The 18608-nt window shown below is 49.9% G+C and overlaps 1 protein-coding gene across 2 annotated transcripts in view; it reads right to left on the reverse strand.

Moving 5' to 3' along the window:
* pum3 (pumilio RNA-binding family member 3) overlaps nt 1-16219 on the reverse strand; it is a 54957-nt gene extending 38738 nt beyond the window's left edge. The window contains exon 1 of one of the 2 annotated variants that reach the window (XM_067983282.1): nt 16043-16219. The gene's annotated coding sequence lies outside the window, so the exon portion shown is untranslated. Of the gene's footprint in view, nt 1-16038 lie in introns of both variants that reach the window. The other variant, XM_067983283.1, reaches the window with a different exon arrangement.
* Nucleotides 16220-18608: the final 2389 nt, after the last annotated feature.

Below are 18608 nucleotides of genomic sequence, written 5' to 3' on the forward strand. Positions count from 1 at the left end.
ATTCTTCTCAAAACAGAAACGGTGGCTATATGGGTCACAGCAAAGTACCAACATAAACATTATCAGGAAATTTTACCATAATTTTGGAATCCTCTTTGGGTTGCATGGGCAATTATCAGGTTTACCCCTAAAATCAGAAAGCTTAACTATACTAGTATACACTGGTGATGCTATAATAAGATATACTAACAACAATGGGGAAAGGCACATATTTTATTACAATTCTATACATACACTAAACAAAAAACACATTCTATGTCTGGACTACTCAAATGATGGATCAAGATACATAACCAGACCACAGGACCTGCAGGGCAGAACACTGCACCTGGAGCAGGGACATTGCTACAGTTACAGCTAGGACAAAGGGCAGAGCTGGTGTGGAGTGGAGAACTGCAGGGGAGCACAGACGTTTGTAGCTGTTACACATCTCAGGCTTCACCTGCATAGGAAACTACTTACACTTTTGTGGTTCTTAATTTTATTTGTTCTCAGGCTGTGAGCAAAGCTGACACAGCCACATTTATTGCCCATCCCTAATTGCCACAAGATGGTGGAGGGCCACCTTTATCAAACAGCTTGAACAACTAAATGGCTTGCTGGGTCACTTCAGAGGGTATTAAGAGTCAACCACATAGTGTGGACTGGAGTCACATTAGGCCAAGCTTGGTAGGGGCAGCAAGTGAAGGACAATGTGGGGGATGTCATGACAACAACTACTTGCATTTATATAGCACCTTTAACATAGTAAAACGTCCCAAGGTGCTTCACAGGAGTGTTAAACAAAATTTGACACCGAGCCACATAAGGAGATAGTAGGACAAGTGAAAAAGCTTGGTCAAAGAGGTAGATTTTAAGGAGCAACTTAAAAGAAGGAAGAGAGGCGGAGAGATTTAGGGAGGGAATTCCATAGCTTAGAGCCTAGGCAGCTGAAAGCACAGCCGCCAATGGTGGAGTGATGAAAATCAGGGATGCGCAAGAGGCAAGAATTGGAGCAGCGCAGGGATATTGGAAGGTTGTAGGGCTGGAGGAGGCGAGGCCATGGGGGGATTTGGAAACAAGGATGAGAATTTTAAAATTGAGGCGTTCCCGGACCGAGCGCCAATGAGGGTCAGTGAGCACAGGGGTGATGGGAGAACGGGACTTGGTGCGAGTTAGGATACGGCTGGCAGAGTTTAGGATAAGCTTAAGTTTATGTAGGGTGGAAGATGGGAGGCCAGCCAGGACGGCATTGGAATAGTCGAGTCTAGAAAGGCATGGATGAGGGTTTCAGCAGCAGATAAGCTGAGGCGGGGCGGTCTTGGTGATGGGGCTACTGTATTGCTGTTCTGTCAGTACAGAAATGGACACTGATGTAAATAGAAACAAATCCAGTGATACATAGGAACAGGAGTAGGCCAATCAGCTCCTCGAGCCTGTTCCACCCTTCAATGAGACCATGGCTGATCTGTATCTTAACTCCATCCATCCACCTTTGCTCCATATCCCTCAATACCCTTGGCTTGCAAAAATAGATCGAACTCAAGATTTAAAATTATTAACTGAGCTAGCATCTACTGCTTTTTGTGGGAGAGTGTTGCATACTTCTACCACCCTTTGCGGGTGACCTGAATGGCCTGGTTCTGATTTTAAGGTTATGTCCCTTTGTTCTAGACTCCCCCACCAGCGAAAAACGTTTCTCTACCCTATCAATTCCTTTCAAAAATCCTAAAAACCTCAATCAAATCACCTCTTAACCTTCTTTATCCTAGGGAATACAAGCCTAGTTTATGTAATCCCTCATAATCTAACCATTAGAACCATGGTAACATTCTGGTGAATCTGCGCTGCACTCTTTCCAAGGCCAATATATCCTTTCTAAGGTGCGTTGCCCAGAACTGTGCACAGTACTCCAAATGTGGCCTAACAAGGGCTTTGTATAGGTGCAGTAAAACTTCCTCCCCTTTATATTCTAACCCTTTAGATATAAAGGCTAACATTCCATTAGTCTTTTTGATTATTTTTTGTACCTGACTTACATTTTAGTGATCGTGTACACGGACCCTATAATCTCTTTGGACCTCCACTGTTCCTAGCTTTTCACTGTTTAAAAATAACTCAGATCTATCCTTTTTTGGTCCAAAATGGATGACCTCACACTTACTTGCGTTGAAATCTATCTGCCACAGTTTTGCCCGCTCACTTAGTCTATTAATGTTTCTTTGTAATTTTATGGTCCCGTCTAAACTACTTACTATGCCACCAATCTTTGTGTCATGGCAAACTTGGATACATGGCTCTCTATTGTGTTATCTAACACATTAATAAATAGAGTGAATAGTTGAGGCCCCAGCATAGATCCTTGTGGGACACCACTAGTCATTTCCTTCCAATTAATTCCATTATCCCTACGCTGTTTTACATCGAGTTACATCGAAACTACATCACAGAAACAGGTCATTCGGCAGAATTGGTTTATGCTCCACACGATCCTCCTCCCTCTTTCATTTAACCCTATCAGCATATCCTTCCATTTCTTTCTCCCTCATGTGCTTATCTAGCTTCCCCTATTTGCCTCAACTACTCCTCATGGTAGCGCATTGCATTCTTACCACTCTTTAGGTAAAGTTTCTCCTGAATTCCCTATTGGATTTATTATCGACTATTTTATGTTTATGACCTCTAGATTTGGACTCCCCCACAAGTGGAAACATTTTTTCTACACTTACCCTATCAAACCCTTTCATTATCTTAAAGACCTCTATCGGGTCACCCCTCAGCCTTCTCTTTTCTAGAGAAAAGAGCCCCAACCTGCTCAGTCTTTCCTGATAAGTATATCCTCTCAGTTCTGGCATCATCCTTGTAAATCTTCTTTGCACCCTCTCTAAGATCTCGCTATCCTTTCTATAATATGGAGACCAGAACTGTGCGCAGTACTCCAAGTGTGGTCTAACCAAGGTTCCATACATGTTTAACATAACTTCTCTGCTTTTCAATTCTATCCCTCTAGAAATGAACCCCAGTGCTGGTTTGCCTTTTCTACGGCCTTATTAATCTGCGTCGCTACTTTTAGTGATTTGTGTATCTGTAACCCAAGATTCCTTTGCTCCTCTAGCCCATTTAGATTCTTATTATCCCAGCAGTATGTGGCCTCCTTATTCTTAGTGCCAAAATGCACTACCTCATATTTATCTATGTTGAAATTCATTTGCCAATTACACACCCACTCTGCAAGTTTATTAATGTCTTCTTGCATTTTGACGTATTCTTCCTTTCATAGAATCATAGAAAGTTACGGCACAGAAGGAGGCCATTCACCCCATCGTGTCTGTGCCGGCCGAAAAAGAGCTATCCAGCCTAATCCCACTTTCCAGTACTTGGTCCGTAAGCCCTGTAGGTTACGGCACGTCAAGTGCACATCCAAGTACTTTTTAAATGAGTTGAGGGTTTCTGCCTCTACCACCATTTCAGGCAGTGAATTCCAGACCCCCACCGCCCTCTGGGTGAAAAAAATTCTCCTCAGCTCCTCTCTAATCATTCTACCAATTACTTTAAATCTATGTCCCCTGGTCACTGACCCCTCTGCTAAGGGAAATAGGTCCTCCCTATCCACTCTATCTAGTTCCATCATAATTTTATATACCTCAATTAAATCTCCCCTCAGCCTCCTTTGTTCCAAACAACTGCAGCCTTTCTCATAGCTAAAATTCTTCAGCCCTGGCAAAATCTCCTTTGTACCCCCTCTAGTGCAATCACATCTTTCCTGTAATGTGGTGACCAGGACTGTACGCAATGCTCAAGCTGTGGCCTAATCAATGTTTTATACAGTTCTAGCATAACCTCCCTACTCTTGAAGTCTATGCCTAGGCTAATAAAGGAAAGTATCCCGCATGCCTTCTTAACCATCTTATCTACCTGTCCTGCTACCTTCAGGGATCTGTAGACTTGCACTCCAAGGTCCCTTTGTTCCTCTACGCCTCTCAGTATCCTCCCATTTATTATGTGCTCCCTTGCCTTGTTTGCCCTCCCCAAATGCATTACCTCACACTTCTCTGGATTGAATTCCATTTGCCACTTTTCTGCCCACCTGACTAGTCCATTGATATCTTCCTGCAGTCTGCAGCTGTCCTCCTCACTATCAACCACACGGCCAATTTTTGTATCATCTGCAAACTTCTTGATCAAGCCCCCCACATTTGTATTAACACCCCCCCAAATTTGGGGTCATCCGCAAATTTTTTAATTGTACTTCCAATTCCCAAATCCAATTTGTTAATGTAAATTGTGAACAGTGGTCCCAGCAACGATCCCTGTGGACCACCACTTCCCACCTTTTGCCAGTCTGAGTAGCTACCCTTAACCCCCATGCTCTGTTTTGTAGCCAACTTACTATCCATTCTGCTCCTTGTCCCCCTGACTCCACACACTCTGACCTTAGTCACGAGTCTACAATACCTTATTGAAGGCCTTTTGAAAATCCAAAAATATTACATCTACTACATTACCCTTGTCTACTCTTTGTTACTTCTTCAAAGAATTCAATAAGGTTGGTCAAGCATGACTTTCCCTTCTGAAATCCGTGCTGACTATTCTTTATTACATTTTCGGTTTCTAGATGTTTTCCTATTACATCTTTGAGTAAAGAGTCGATTATCTTTCCTACCACCGACGTTTAACTGGTCTATAGTTACCTGGACTTGTTCTATCTCCCTTTTTAAATATAGGAATAACATTAGCTCTCTGCCAGTCTTCTGGCACTATTCCCTTTTCAAATTGATTTTTATATATATGTAATAGTGCCTCTGCTATCTCCTCCCTAACTGCTTTTAATATTCGCGGATGCAATCCATCCGGACCAGAGGTTTTATCCTCTCTAAGTTTGATTAATTTATCAATTATCTCCCCCCTTTCTATCTTAAATGTTTTAATATCTTCTTCTAATGTCATGCCCACCTTATTTGTCTCCCTGGTAAATACTGAGGCAAAGTAACTATTCAGTATTTCTGCCATTTTGCTGTCATTACCTGTGAGTTTATCTTGTGCATCCCTTAGTGGCCCTTTACCTATTCTGATTTTACTTTTGTTCTTTATGTGTCTGTAGAATACTTTACTATTTCTTTTTCTATTCCTTGATAATTTAATTTTGTAGTTCCTTTGTTTTCCTAATTATTTTTTTGACTTCTTTCCTAACCTCTTCGTATTCCCTTTTGTCATCCGCGCCTTTAGTGCCTATGTACTTAAATAATTCCATCAGTTTCAATATTACCCATATCTCTTTGTTCATCCATGGTGTTTTCATTATTGGCTAGTATGTTCTTGCTTTTTAAGAGGAACATATTTCTCCTGAACTCTTGATCGCTGTTTTAAATACTTCTCATTACTGTTCTATCTCTGTCAACATTTTTTCCAGTTTAACTGCTCTAGTTACATTCTCATCCCCTCAAAATTAGCTTTTTTTCAATCTATTACTTTGGTCTTTGTCTTACTTATGTCTTTCTCATTCATTTTAAACCTTATTATGTTACGATTGCAATTGCCCAGATGTTCCCCTATGCTTACTTCTCTTATTTGCTCTGGTTCATTTCCCATTATCAAATCCAGCAGTGATTCCTCCCTTGTTGAGCGTCTCACATACTAGGTAAGAAAGGAGTCCTGTACAAACTTCATTCCCTTTTCCCCTTTCCCTACCTCTTGTTGTCAGTTTATTTGGGGGTAGTTGAAGTCTCCTATGATTATTAGTCAATGTTTTTTTATTCATTTCATAGGTTTGTCTACATATTTCATTCTCCACTTCCCTTCCACTATTAGATGGCCTGTAGAAAATACCTATTAACATGATCAATCTTTCTTATCCTTTGGATTCTGTTTCTATCTTAAATGTTACTTATGCCCCTTTTTAATATTTCCCACTATCTCTACCTGTCAAATAAAAATTCCAATTTACCTTCTCCAGTTCCATTCTCAACCCCTCAAAATTAGTTTTTTTCTAATCATTATTTTAAACCTTATGTTATGATCGCTATTGCCTAGATGTTCCACTATGCCTACTTCTCTTATCTGCTCTGGTCATTTCCCATTACTTGTTGGGCTTCTCACATACTGGGTAAGAAAGGAGTCCTGTACATACTGTAAAAATACCATTCCCTTTTCCCTACCTCTTCTTTCCAGTTTATTTGAGGGTAGTTGAAATCTCCCATGATTAATATTCAATGCTTTTTCAATAATTTCATAGATTTGTCTGCATATTTTAACCCCACTTCCTTTCCACTATTAGGTGGTCTGTAGAATATCCTATTAACGTGATCAATCCCTTCTTATCCTTTGTCTCAGTCCATATGGATTCTGTTTCTATCTTATAACTTATGTCCCTTTCGTCTATTGCCATTATGATGTCTCTAATTAGTACAGCTATCCCACACCCCCCTTCCTTCCCTATCCTTTCTAAATAAGTTATATTCTGCAATATTTAACTGCCAGTCCTGCTCCTTATTTAGTTATGTTTCAGTTATCCCTACCACATCTGGCTCCTCGCTATGAATTATTGCCTCCAGTTCCCCTGTTTTGTTTCGGATGCTGTGCACATTGCTGTACAGGCAAAATAATTTGTTTTTAGTAATTGGTCCCCTCACTATTTTTAACAGTCATTTTGTACTTATGTTCTATAACTGTATTTGTTCCCTGTCTATTTGTTACCCTTATTCCTTCCCTTGGTCTGACCTTTACTCTCATTTCCTATTTTTTCTTCAGACTTATGTTATCTTCACCAGATCCCCCTTCACTCCCCCCCCCCCGATCTTACAGGTTTAAAGTACTATCAACAGCCCTTTCTATCCTTTCTGCTAGGACACTGGTCCCACCCCAGTTCAGGTGGAGCCCATCCCAACAGTACAGCTCCTTCCTGCCCCAGTACTGGTGCCACTGCCCCACGAAACAGTAGTCTTCTACCACCTAACCCATAAGAACATAAGAAATAGGAGCAGGAGCCTGCTTCGCCATTCAATACGATCATGGCTGATGATCTACCTCAACTTCACTTTCTCGCCCGATCCCCATATGCCTTGATTCCCTTTGAGTCCAAAAATCTATCGATCTCAGTCTTGAATATACTTATCAACTGAGCATCCGCATCCCTCTGAGGTAGAGAATTCCAAAGATTCAATCTCCTAATCAGATCAATAATTTGCCTACAATTCCATAAGTTTTAATTTTAGCTAACATTCTCTTACGTGGAACCTTATCAAATACCTTCCGGAAGTCCACATAAACTACATCCATAGACATTCCCGTCTACTACTTTAGTTACTTCCTCAAAAAATTCAATTAGGTTTGTTAGACATGACCTACCCTTTACAAATCCAGGTCAGCTTTCTCTAATCAGCTCAAATTTCTTCAAGTGCTCAGTCACTCTTGCCTTAATTATAGATTCCAATAACTTCCCCACAACACATGTTAGAATAACAGGTGTATAATTTTCTGGTTTCTCTCTCTCACCTTTCTTAAATAATGGAGTTATATTTGCAATTTTCCAATCCAAAGGGTCAATTCCTGAATCAATTAACTAAGTCTGGCTCATTACTAAATCTAGTATGACCTGCCCTCCTCTTGGTTCTAGAACGAGTTGCTCCAGAAAACTATCTTGAATGCACTCAAGAAATTCACTATCTTTCTAACTTGAGCTACTCTGCTCTTAATTTATATGAAAACTGAAGTCTCCCATTAAAACAACACTGCTTTTGCTACCAGCCTCTCTAATCTCTGAATTAATACATTCTGCCACTTCATTGCTATCAGGAGGCCTGTAGACAACTCATTAGTTTTAAGTCCTCTCTTATTCCTCAATTCTAACCAGAGAGTCTCCACTAATTGCTTTCCCTTACCGATATCCTCTCTTACTAATAAACAAATCACCGTAGATGAGAAAAATAAACAATAAGATGAACAGAAAATAGTGTTCAAGCGAAAGGCAACCCTGTAGGTGAAATACACTCACCACCTCTTTGCTCTTCAATTAAAATGTATATCTAATCCTGTGTCAGTGTCCTTCACCATTAGTATCAATGGTTACTGGTGCCAGTGGGCCCATGCAATCTGTGTCCCACAAATTGAGCCATCAAGGAACACGACTTTATCCCCAGCCCCAGACTAAAGAGGAAGCTAGAGTCTGGGCAGCCTGCTCCTCCTCCCTTTAAATTGGTGGATGGATAACATCATGGTCACTCATTCTTGATGCGGTCTCCTTAGTATGAAAAATAATGCAACTCTTGACCATCTACTGTCAAATCTATTTAAAGCACTTTGGGGGCTGCATGACTTTCTAACAAGAAGTTAATCACTTTGTAGAATGTGACACCCAACTTCTGCAACCACATATGCAACAGGAAATACAAATTCTCCTACTAGACTAAAGAACCACTTGAACTCTGAACCCCAGGCTTATTAACAATTCTAATAAATGGACCACAGTTGAGTACCACTGCATCAGGGTATTTTCTGAAACAATATACACCTTGCAGTTGAGTAAACTGTCCATGTTCACTCTCATCATTTCAAAACTTCTTCATGTACAGCAGGTAACACATTCCCGACCTCAAGTTATACCCCATGTGTAGCCACTCAGAATTTGATACATAATTCGCTATTATAATATCCACAATCACAATTAATAAATCAGCCTTATTTTGGTATAAATGAAGTTTTATCATGCAACTCACACTGTAAAATAAAGCCAACTCAGTATCATCCCTTTAATGTGATTATGACCACCACATATAATTTTTTTAAATCCTCCTCCTACACGACTAGTTCAAACTGTCCCCCAATTGCTCCCATGTAAATACTGGCACAATCCCAACAACCCCTTGAAAATATTAAGACCCCCCCCCCCACCCCCGTCCTAATTTCTGAAAGACAATGTTAACAAGACAAAGAAAAACCGCTATAACCACAACCGTTTTACATTCATTCATAGCAACAGAAATAATGTCAACAAACAGGTGACAGGCAGCAGTTCCATCAGCCCCCCGCGCAACCCAGTCTGAAAGCCTCTGGTCTACAACTGTCTACCAATGACTGAAATGCACAGAACCACATAGCTCTGGCCCCCACCTCCTTTTACCTTACAGTGGCCATAGGGTCAGCAACAACAGAGAGGCCCCCAGATCCACCGAAGACAGGGTCTCCCAGGGTAGCACCTCCCACACACCAGCGCAGTGGGTGCCACTTCCAGCCAGCAAGAGGCGGCCCATCTACGCAGGGTCCTCCACTCGCTGCAGCTTGACACAGCCATGGCCCAGGCCCACCGAGCTGGTCACCAAAAGAACATAAGAAATAGGAGCAGGAATGAGCCTTACGGTCCCTCAAGCCTGCTCCGCCATTCAATAAGATCATGGCTGATCTTCGACCTCAACTCCACTTTCCTGCCCGATCGCAATATCCCTTTATTCCCCTAGAGTCCAAAAATCTATCGATCTCAATCTTGAATATATTCAACGACTGAGCATCCACAGCCCTCAGGGGTAGAGAATTCCAAAGAATCACAACCCTCAAGTGAATAAATTTTTCCTCATCTCAGTGGTAAATGGCCGATCCCTTATCTTGAGACTATGACCCCGAGTTCTAGACTCTCCAGCAAGGGGAAACAGCCTCTCAGCATCTACCCTGTCAAGCCCCCTCAGAATCTTCTAAACTCCAGAGAATATAGGCCCATTTTACTCAATCTCTCCTCCTAGGACAACCCTCTCATCCCAGGAATCAATCTAGTGAACAAAGAAAATAGGAGCAGGAGTAGGCCGTTCGGCCCTTCAAGTCTGCTCCGCCATTCAATATGATCATGGCTAATCCTCTATCTCAATACCATATTCCCACTCTCTCCCCAGACCCCTTGATGACTTTTGTGTCCAGAAATCTATCTAGCTCCTTCTTATATATATTCAGTGACTTGGCCTCCACAGCCTTCTGTGGTAGAGAACTCCACAGGTTCACCACCCTCTGAGTGAGGAAATTTCTCCTCATCTCAGTCCTAAATGTTCTACTCCGTATCCTGAGACAGTGACCCCTCGTTCTGGGCCCCCCAGCCAGGGGAAACATCCTCCCTGCATCCAGTCTGTCTAGCCCTGTCAGAATTTTATACGTTTCAATGAGATCCCCTCTCATTCTTCATAAACTCGAGTGAATACAGGCCGAGTTGACCCAATCTCTCCTCATACGACAGTCCTGCCATCCCAGGAATCAGTCTGGTGAACCTTCGCTGCACTCCCTCTATGGCAAGGACATCTTTTCATAGGTAAGGAGACCAAAACTGCACACAATACTCCAGGTGTGGTCTCATCAGAGCCCCATATAATTGCAGCACAACCCCCGAGACTCACTCCCACTCCTCTCCCCCGGCCGAAGCTGCCTCTTTACCGGAGTCTCACTCCCCCCTCACCCTCTCCCCCCTCTCTCTCTCCTCAACCCTCATTCCCTCCCTTCCCCTCTTTACCCGAGTGTGTCTCCTCTTCCCCCCCCTCCCCCTCTTTACCCGAGTGTGTCTCCTCTTCCCCCCCCCTCCCTCCCTTTACCCGAGCCCCTCTCCCTCCCTCCCTTTACCCGAGCCCCTCTCCCTCCCTCCCTTTACCCGAGCCCCTCTCCCTCCCTCCCTTTACCCGAGCCCCTCTCCCTCCCTCCCTTTACCCGAGCCCCTCTCCCTCCCTCTACCCGAGCCCCTCTCCCTCCCTCCCTCCACCCGAGCCCCTCTCCCTCCCTCCACCCGAGCCCCTCTCCCTCCCTCCCTCCACCCGAGCCCCTCTCCCTCCCTCCCTCCACCCGAGCCCCTCTCCCTCCCTCCCTCCACCCGAGCCCCTCTCCCTCCCTCCCTCCACCCGAGCCCCTCTCCCTCCCTCCCTCCACCCGAGCCCCTCTCCCTCCCTCCCTTTACCCGAGTCTCCCTCTCCCTCCCTCCCTCTCTCTACCCGAGCCCCTCTCCCTCCCTCCCTCTCTCTACCCGAGCCCCTCTCCCTCCCTCCCTTTACCCGAGTCTCCCTCTCCCTCCCTCCCTCTCTCTACCCGAACCCCTCTCCCTCCCTCCCTCTCTCTACCCGAGCCCCTCTCCCTCCCTCCCTTTACCCGAGCCCCTCTCCCTCCCTTTACCCGAGCCCCTCTCCCTCCCTCCCTTTACCCGAGTCTCCCTCTCCCTCCCTCCCTTTACCCGAGTCTCCCTCTCCCTCCCTCCCTCTCTCTACCCGAGTCTCTCTCCCTCCCTCTCTCTACCCGAGCCCCTCTCCCTCCCTCCCTTTACCCGAGTCTCCCTCTCCCTCCCTCCCTTTACCCGAGTCTCCCTCTCCCTCCCTCCCTTTACCCGAGTCTCCCTCTCCCTCCCTCCCTCTCTCTACCCGAGTCTCTCTCCCTCCCTCTCTCTACCCGAGCCCCTCTCCCTCCCTCCCTTTACCCGAGTCTCCCTCTCCCTCCCTCCCTTTACCCGAGTCTCCCTCTCCCTCCCTCCCTTTACCCGAGTCTCCCTCTCCCTCCCTCCCTTTACCCGAGTCTCTCTCCCTCCCTCCCTCTACCCGAGCCCCTCTCCCTCCCTCCCTCTACCCGAGTCTCCCTCTCCCTCCCTCCCTCTACCCGAGTCTCCCTCTCCCTCCCTCCCTCTACCCGAGTCTCCCTCTCCCTCCCTCCCTCTACCCGAGTCTCCCTCTCCCTCCCTCCCTCTACCCGAGTCTCCCTCTCCCTCCCTCCCTCTACCCGAGTCTCCCTCTCCCTCCCTCCCTCTACCCGAGTCTCCCTCTCCCCGAGTCTCCCTCTCCCTCCCTCCCTCTACCCGAGTCTCCCTCTCCCTCCCTCCCTCTACCCGAGTCTCCCTCTCCCTCCCTCCCTCTACCCGAGTCTCCCTCTCCCTCCCTCCCTCTACCCGAGTCTCCCTCTCCCTCCCTCCCTCTACCCGAGTCTCCCTCTCCCTCCCTCCCTCTACCCGAGCCCCTCTCCCTCCCTCCCTTTACCCGAGCCCCTCTCCCTCCCTCCCTTTACCCGAGCCCCTCTCCCTCCCTCCCTTTACCCGAGCCCCTCTCCCTCCCTCCCTTTACCCGAGCCCCTCTCCCTCCCTCTACCCGAGCCCCTCTCCCTCCCTCCCTCCACCCGAGCCCCTCTCCCTCCCTCCACCCGAGCCCCTCTCCCTCCCTCCCTCCACCCGAGCCCCTCTCCCTCCCTCCCTCCACCCGAGCCCCTCTCCCTCCCTCCCTCCACCCGAGCCCCTCTCCCTCCCTCCCTCCACCCGAGCCCCTCTCCCTCCCTCCCTTTACCCGAGTCTCCCTCTCCCTCCCTCCCTCTCTCTACCCGAGTCTCCCTCTCCCTCCCTCCCTCTCTCTACCCGAACCCCTCTCCCTCCCTCCCTCTCTCTACCCGAGCCCCTCTCCCTCCCTCCCTTTACCCGAGCCCCTCTCCCTCCCTTTACCCGAGCCCCTCTCCCTCCCTCCCTTTACCCGAGTCTCCCTCTCCCTCCCTCCCTTTACCCGAGTCTCCCTCTCCCTCCCTCCCTCTCTCTACCCGAGTCTCTCTCCCTCCCTCTCTCTACCCGAGCCCCTCTCCCTCCCTCCCTTTACCCGAGTCTCCCTCTCCCTCCCTCCCTTTACCCGAGTCTCCCTCTCCCTCCCTCCCTTTACCCGAGTCTCCCTCTCCCTCCCTCCCTCTCTCTACCCGAGTCTCTCTCCCTCCCTCTCTCTACCCGAGCCCCTCTCCCTCCCTCCCTTTACCCGAGTCTCCCTCTCCCTCCCTCCCTCCCTTTACCCGAGTCTCCCTCTCCCTCCCTCCCTTTACCCGAGTCTCCCTCTCCCTCCCTCCCTTTACCCGAGTCTCTCTCCCTCCCTCCCTCTACCCGAGCCCCTCTCCCTCCCTCCCTCTACCCGAGCCCCTCTCCCTCCCTCCCTTTACCCGAGCCCCTCTCCCTCCCTCCCTTTACCCGAGCCCCTCTCCCTCCCTCTACCCGAGCCCCTCTCCCTCCCTCCCTCCACCCGAGCCCCTCTCCCTCCCTCCACCCGAGCCCCTCTCCCTCCCTCCCTCCACCCGAGCCCCTCTCCCTCCCTCCCTCCACCCGAGCCCCTCTCCCTCCCTCCCTCCACCCGAGCCCCTCTCCCTCCCTCCCTCCACCCGAGCCCCTCTCCCTCCCTCCCTTTACCCGAGTCTCCCTCTCCCTCCCTCCCTCTCTCTACCCGAGCCCCTCTCCCTCCCTCCCTCTCTCTACCCGAGCCCCTCTCCCTCCCTCCCTTTACCCGAGTCTCCCTCTCCCTCCCTCCCTCTCTCTACCCGAGCCCCTCTCCCTCCCTCCCTTTACCCGAGCCCCTCTCCCTCCCTTTACCCGAGCCCCTCTCCCTCCCTCCCTTTACCCGAGTCTCCCTCTCCCTCCCTCCCTTTACCCGAGTCTCTCTCCCTCCCTCTCTCTACCCGAGTCTCTCTCCCTCCCTCCCTTTACCCGAGCCCCTCTCCCTCCCTCCCTTTACCCGAGTCTCCCTCTCCCTCCCTCCCTTTACCCGAGTCTCCCTCTCCCTCCCTCCCTTTACCCGAGTCTCCCTCTCCCTCCCTCCCTCTCTCTACCCGAGTCTCTCTCCCTCCCTCTCTCTCTCTACCCGAGCCCCTCTCCCTCCCTCCCTTTACCCGAGTCTCCCTCTCCCTCCCTCCCTTTACCCGAGTCTCCCTCTCCCTCCCTCCCTTTACCCGAGTCTCTCTCCCTCCCTCCCTTTACCCGAGCCCCTCTCCCTCCCTCCCTTTACCCGAGTCTCCCTCTCCCTCCCTCCCTTTACCCGAGTCTCCCTCTCCCTCCCTCCCTCTCTCTACCCGAGCCCCTCTCCCTCCCTCCCTTTACCCGAGTCTCCCTCTCCCTCCCTCCCTCTCTCTACCCGAGCCCCTCTCCCTCCCTCCCTCTCTCTACCCGAGCCCCTCTCCCTCCCTCCCTTTACCCGAGTCTCCCTCTCCCTCCCTCCCTCTCTCTACCCGAGCCCCTCTCCCTCCCTCCCTTTACCCGAGCCCCTCTCCCTCCCTTTACCCGAGCCCCTCTCCCTCCCTCCCTTTACCCGAGTCTCCCTCTCCCTCCCTCCCTTTACCCGAGTCTCTCTCCCTCCCTCTCTCTACCCGAGTCTCTCTCCCTCCCTCCCTTTACCCGAGCCCCTCTCCCTCCCTCCCTTTACCCGAGTCTCCCTCTCCCTCCCTCCCTTTACCCGAGTCTCCCTCTCCCTCCCTCCCTTTACCCGAGTCTCCCTCTCCCTCCCTCCCTTTACCCGAGTCTCCCTCTCCCTCCCTCCCTTTACCCGAGTCTCCCTCTCCCTCCCTCCCTTTACCCGAGTCTCCCTCTCCCTCCCTCCCTCTCTCTACCCGAGTCTCTCTCCCTCCCTCCCTCTACCCGAGCCTCCCTCTCCCTCCCTCCCTCTACCCGAGCCTCCCTCTCCCTCCCTCCCTCTACCCGAGCCTCCCTCTCCCTCCCTCCCTCTACCCGAGCCTCCCTCTCCCTCCCTCCCTCTACCCGAGCCTCCCTCTCCCTCCCTCCCTCTACCCGAGCCTCCCTCTCCCACCCTCCCTCTACCCGAGCCTCCCTCTCCCTCCCTCCCTCTACCCGAGCCTCCCTCTCCCTCCCTCCCTCTACCCGAGCCTCCCTCTCCCTCCCTCCCTCTACCCGAGCCTCCCTCTCCCTCCCTCCCTCTACCCGAGCCTCCCTCTCCCTCCCTCCCTCTACCCGAGCCTCCCTCTCCCTCCCTCCCTCTACCCGAGCCTCCCTCTCCCTCCCTCCCTCTACCCGAGCCTCCCTCTCCCTCCCTCCCTCTACCCGAGCCTCCCTCTCCCTCCCTCCCTCTACCCGAGCCTCCCTCTCCCTCCCTCCCTCTACCCGAGCCTCCCTCTCCCTCCCTCCCTCTACCCGAGCCTCCCTCTCCCTCCCTCCCTCTACCCGAGCCTCCCTCTCCCTCCCTCCCTCTACCCGAGCCTCCCTCTCCCTCCCTCCCTCTACCCGAGCCTCCCTCTCCCTCCCTCCCTCTACCCGAGCCTCCCTCTCCCTCCCTCCCTCTACCCGAGCCTCCCTCTCCCTCCCTCCCTCTACCCGAGCCTCCCTCTCCCTCCCTCCCTCTACCCGAGCCTCCCTCTCCCTCCCTCCCTCTACCCGAGCCTCCCTCTCCCTCCCTCCCTCTACCCGAGCCTCCCTCTCCCTCCCTCCCTCTACCCGAGCCTCCCTCTCCCTCCCTCCCTCTACCCGAGCCTCCCTCTCCCTCCCTCCCTCTACCCGAGCCTCCCTCTCCCTCCCTCCCTCTACCCGAGCCTCCCTCTCCCTCCCTCCCTCTACCCGAGCCTCCCTCTCCCTCCCTCCCTCTACCCGAGCCTCCCTCTCCCTCCCTCCCTCTACCCGAGCCTCCCTCTCCCTCCCTCCCTCTACCCGAGTCTCCCTCTCCCTCCCTCCCTCTACCCGAGTCTCCCTCTCCCTCCCTCCCTCTACCCGAGTCTCCCTCTCCCTCCCTCCCTCTACCCGAGTCTCCCTCTCCCTCCCTCCCTCTACCCGAGTCTCCCTCTCCCTCCCTCCCTCTACCCGAGTCTCCCTCTCCCTCCCTCCCTCTACCCGAGTCTCCCTCTCCCTCCCTCCCTCTACCCGAGTCTCCCTCTCCCTCCCTCCCTCTACCCGAGTCTCCCTCTCCCTCCCTCCCTCTACCCGAGTCTCCCTCTCCCTCCCTCCCTCTCTCTACCCGAGTCTCCCTCTCCCTCCCTCCCTCTCTCTACCCGAGTCTCCCTCTCCCTCCCTCCCTCTCTCTACCCGAGTCTCCCTCTCCCTCCCTCCCTCTACCCGAGTCTCCCTCTCCCTCCCTCCCTCTACCCGAGTCTCCCTCTCCCTCCCTCCCTCTACCCGAGTCTCCCTCTCCCTCCCTCCCTCTACCCGAGTCTCCCTCTCCCTCCCTCCCTCTACCCGAGTCTCCCTCTCCCTCCCTCCCTTTACCCGAGTCTCCCTCTCCCTCCCTCCCTCTCTCTACCCGAGTCTCCCTCTCCCTCCCTCCCTCTCCCTCCCTCCCTCTCTCTACCCGAGCCCCTCTCCCTCCCTCCCTCCCTCCCCCCCTTTACCTGCCTCTCTCGCTCCGATCAGTTGGGCTCGAGCTCCGCTCCGCTCCACGTGCGGCCCAGGACACGCTCTGACGTCACCGCGGACGCCCGTGCGCTCTCACGTCAGTCAGTTCGCTCAATCGTGTTTCCTAAAATTACATTAATTTTAAAATTGCACTGTCGTATTCGATATGAAATGTAAAAACAATTGTTACATTCAAATTAAATGTAATAAAATCGTTTTGAAAAAATCAATCGCAGCCGTGGAGATGACCCGATGCCGCTCGTGACGGTGACGACAATAGATGGCGCGTCACATTGGTGACGCCAGGAAATAGAGGTTTGCACAACGGATTTAGTGTCCGGGTGACACCGCCTCCCTGTCACAAAGTACCAGGCTTGTTGCAGACTATGTTACTTCTTATTTTTACAACAGATGGCAAAGCAGACCTGTCAAGTCTCAGTCACTTTGTTTTAAAAATGAACATTTTTGATGAATCTCACTAAAAGTGAAAACAACTCTTAAATAGGTTTAGAATCTGTCTCTTTTTGATCATAAATCTAACTCTTAATATTTTCTTGATGTTGACACTCTCACTGATTAGATATCAGTTTGGAAGTTACCCCAGTATTGCTGTTGAGCTGTATTTTTGCTTGACAACGTGATAAAACTTAACAGGTTTGGGGGATGTTAGTTGGTAGCTTCTTGGTGTCAGGAAATCAGAGTGAAACATGTGCATGCATTGTCAGTGTTTAGGAATGGAGTGTAGGTATGGCCTGTCCAGCCTTTGAGTTGGTTTCTGGCAATTTCTAACACATAAACAGTTTCAGTGTTACAAATAATATTTTTAATGAATGAAGCTGCCGTGTAACAACATAAGGGACAAAAGGCTTTATCAAAGTCTGAATATTTCTTTGATTAGCAACTATTACCAAGTGCAAAACAAAACAGGAGATGGAATATGGGCAGGTAAGAGTGTGGGATCATGGCTTGAATTCTGAGGTTTGCTTTGATAATGAAGTAGATTAATAGAAAACCTTAATAACCTCAGTAATCAATGCTTCCTCATCTTGAGACATAGAAATAAATGAAAAGAAAAACCTTTATTTCTGGTTTAAATTTAGAAAATTCTCGACAGAGGCAGACAGATATCAGAAAACTAGCCAAATGTCATTATATTGCTGTTAAAAAAAAGCAATGTGACTGTGACTGACCAAAGACAGAATTCAACTCAGTCTGTATTATAAAGAATTTTTCTCTAATAACAAGTCAGAAAAGTGGATGTTTGTAAAATAGTTATTTTTTCTGTCATCTGAATTTGCCAACATGAACATCCTCCTGTCATAAAAATGACATGTGCAAACTGACTAATGAGAGTGAGTAAAATATTTTCAAGCCTTGGTCAAGACTTGAAATTGTAAAGAATTTCTCAACCACTCTCCTCACACTCAGAATATTGGCAGACCTTCCACATTTACCCTTATTTTTATGGTAATATCCTAATTTCTGAACAATCAGTTATTTCTATATGTAGATTTATCACAATACTTTTACTGGGTTATGTTGAATCAAACGTTATATTGCTCTCAGGTACCCTGCCACCCCCACCAAATCCCTAGCACCAACCCTTCAGCACACCTCGACCTTTCGTATCTTCTGCTGCCGTCCCAGGCTTGACTCCCTCTTAGATAAGCCTACAGCTTCCCTCGGTGCCTCCCTTGGCATCCTGTGAAAGATCCAGTGAGGCACATGTTGCTGCCTCCTTATGAGCAGCAATCCCAACTGCCCCATCCTACTCTCTTGTCGACTTTCCCACTCAGCGCGCCCACTATGGGCTAATCTTGCCAATCTTCTTCCCGTCCCGCTCACCCCTCCCAGCGCTGACCCTGTGGACTCTACCAGCGGATCAGCTATCACCGCCTCTCTCCGCATTTCCCTCCAGAATGTCCGTTCACTTGTGAACAAGGCCCTTGCCACCCGTGAGCTTATTGTGGATGTTTGCAATGACATCATGGCCTTGACGGAAATCTGGCTGACTGGTGATGATACCTTCCCCCTTAATGAAGCCTCCCCACCTGGCTATCTCTTCCACTACTTGCCCCGCCCAGACCGGCGTTGTGGCAGTATGGCCCTTACCACCAAATCACACTTTGGTCTGTCCCCCTACTCTTCTGACACCTTTTCCTCCTTGAGCATTTCACCTTGTTCCACCCCTCTCACGTCTCCTTTAAAATCCTCGTTCTCTACCGCCCACCCAAGTTTCTCACCGAGATATCTTCACTGCCTTCCTCCCGCAGCCTCTGCACAGGGTGACTTCTCATCCTTGGTGATTTCAACCTCCATCTCAACTCATCATGCCCGCTCTCCTCTGAGTTCACTGCTCTCCTATCCTCCCTTAATCTCTCTCTCCATATAAACTCCCCTACCCATATCCACGGCCACCCCCTCAACCTTACCATCTCATGTGGCCTCTCTACTCCCATCATGTCAATCACAGATAAGGCCATCTCTGATCACTTCCTTGTATCCCTCTCCACCCACATCCCCTTTCCACCCTCCCAACCCCACTTCCTTCTGTGTCCGCCCCTAG

This window comes from Heptranchias perlo, chromosome 4 (genome assembly GCF_035084215.1).
Source record: "Heptranchias perlo isolate sHepPer1 chromosome 4, sHepPer1.hap1, whole genome shotgun sequence".
Taxonomy (NCBI): Eukaryota; Metazoa; Chordata; class Chondrichthyes; order Hexanchiformes; family Hexanchidae; genus Heptranchias; species Heptranchias perlo.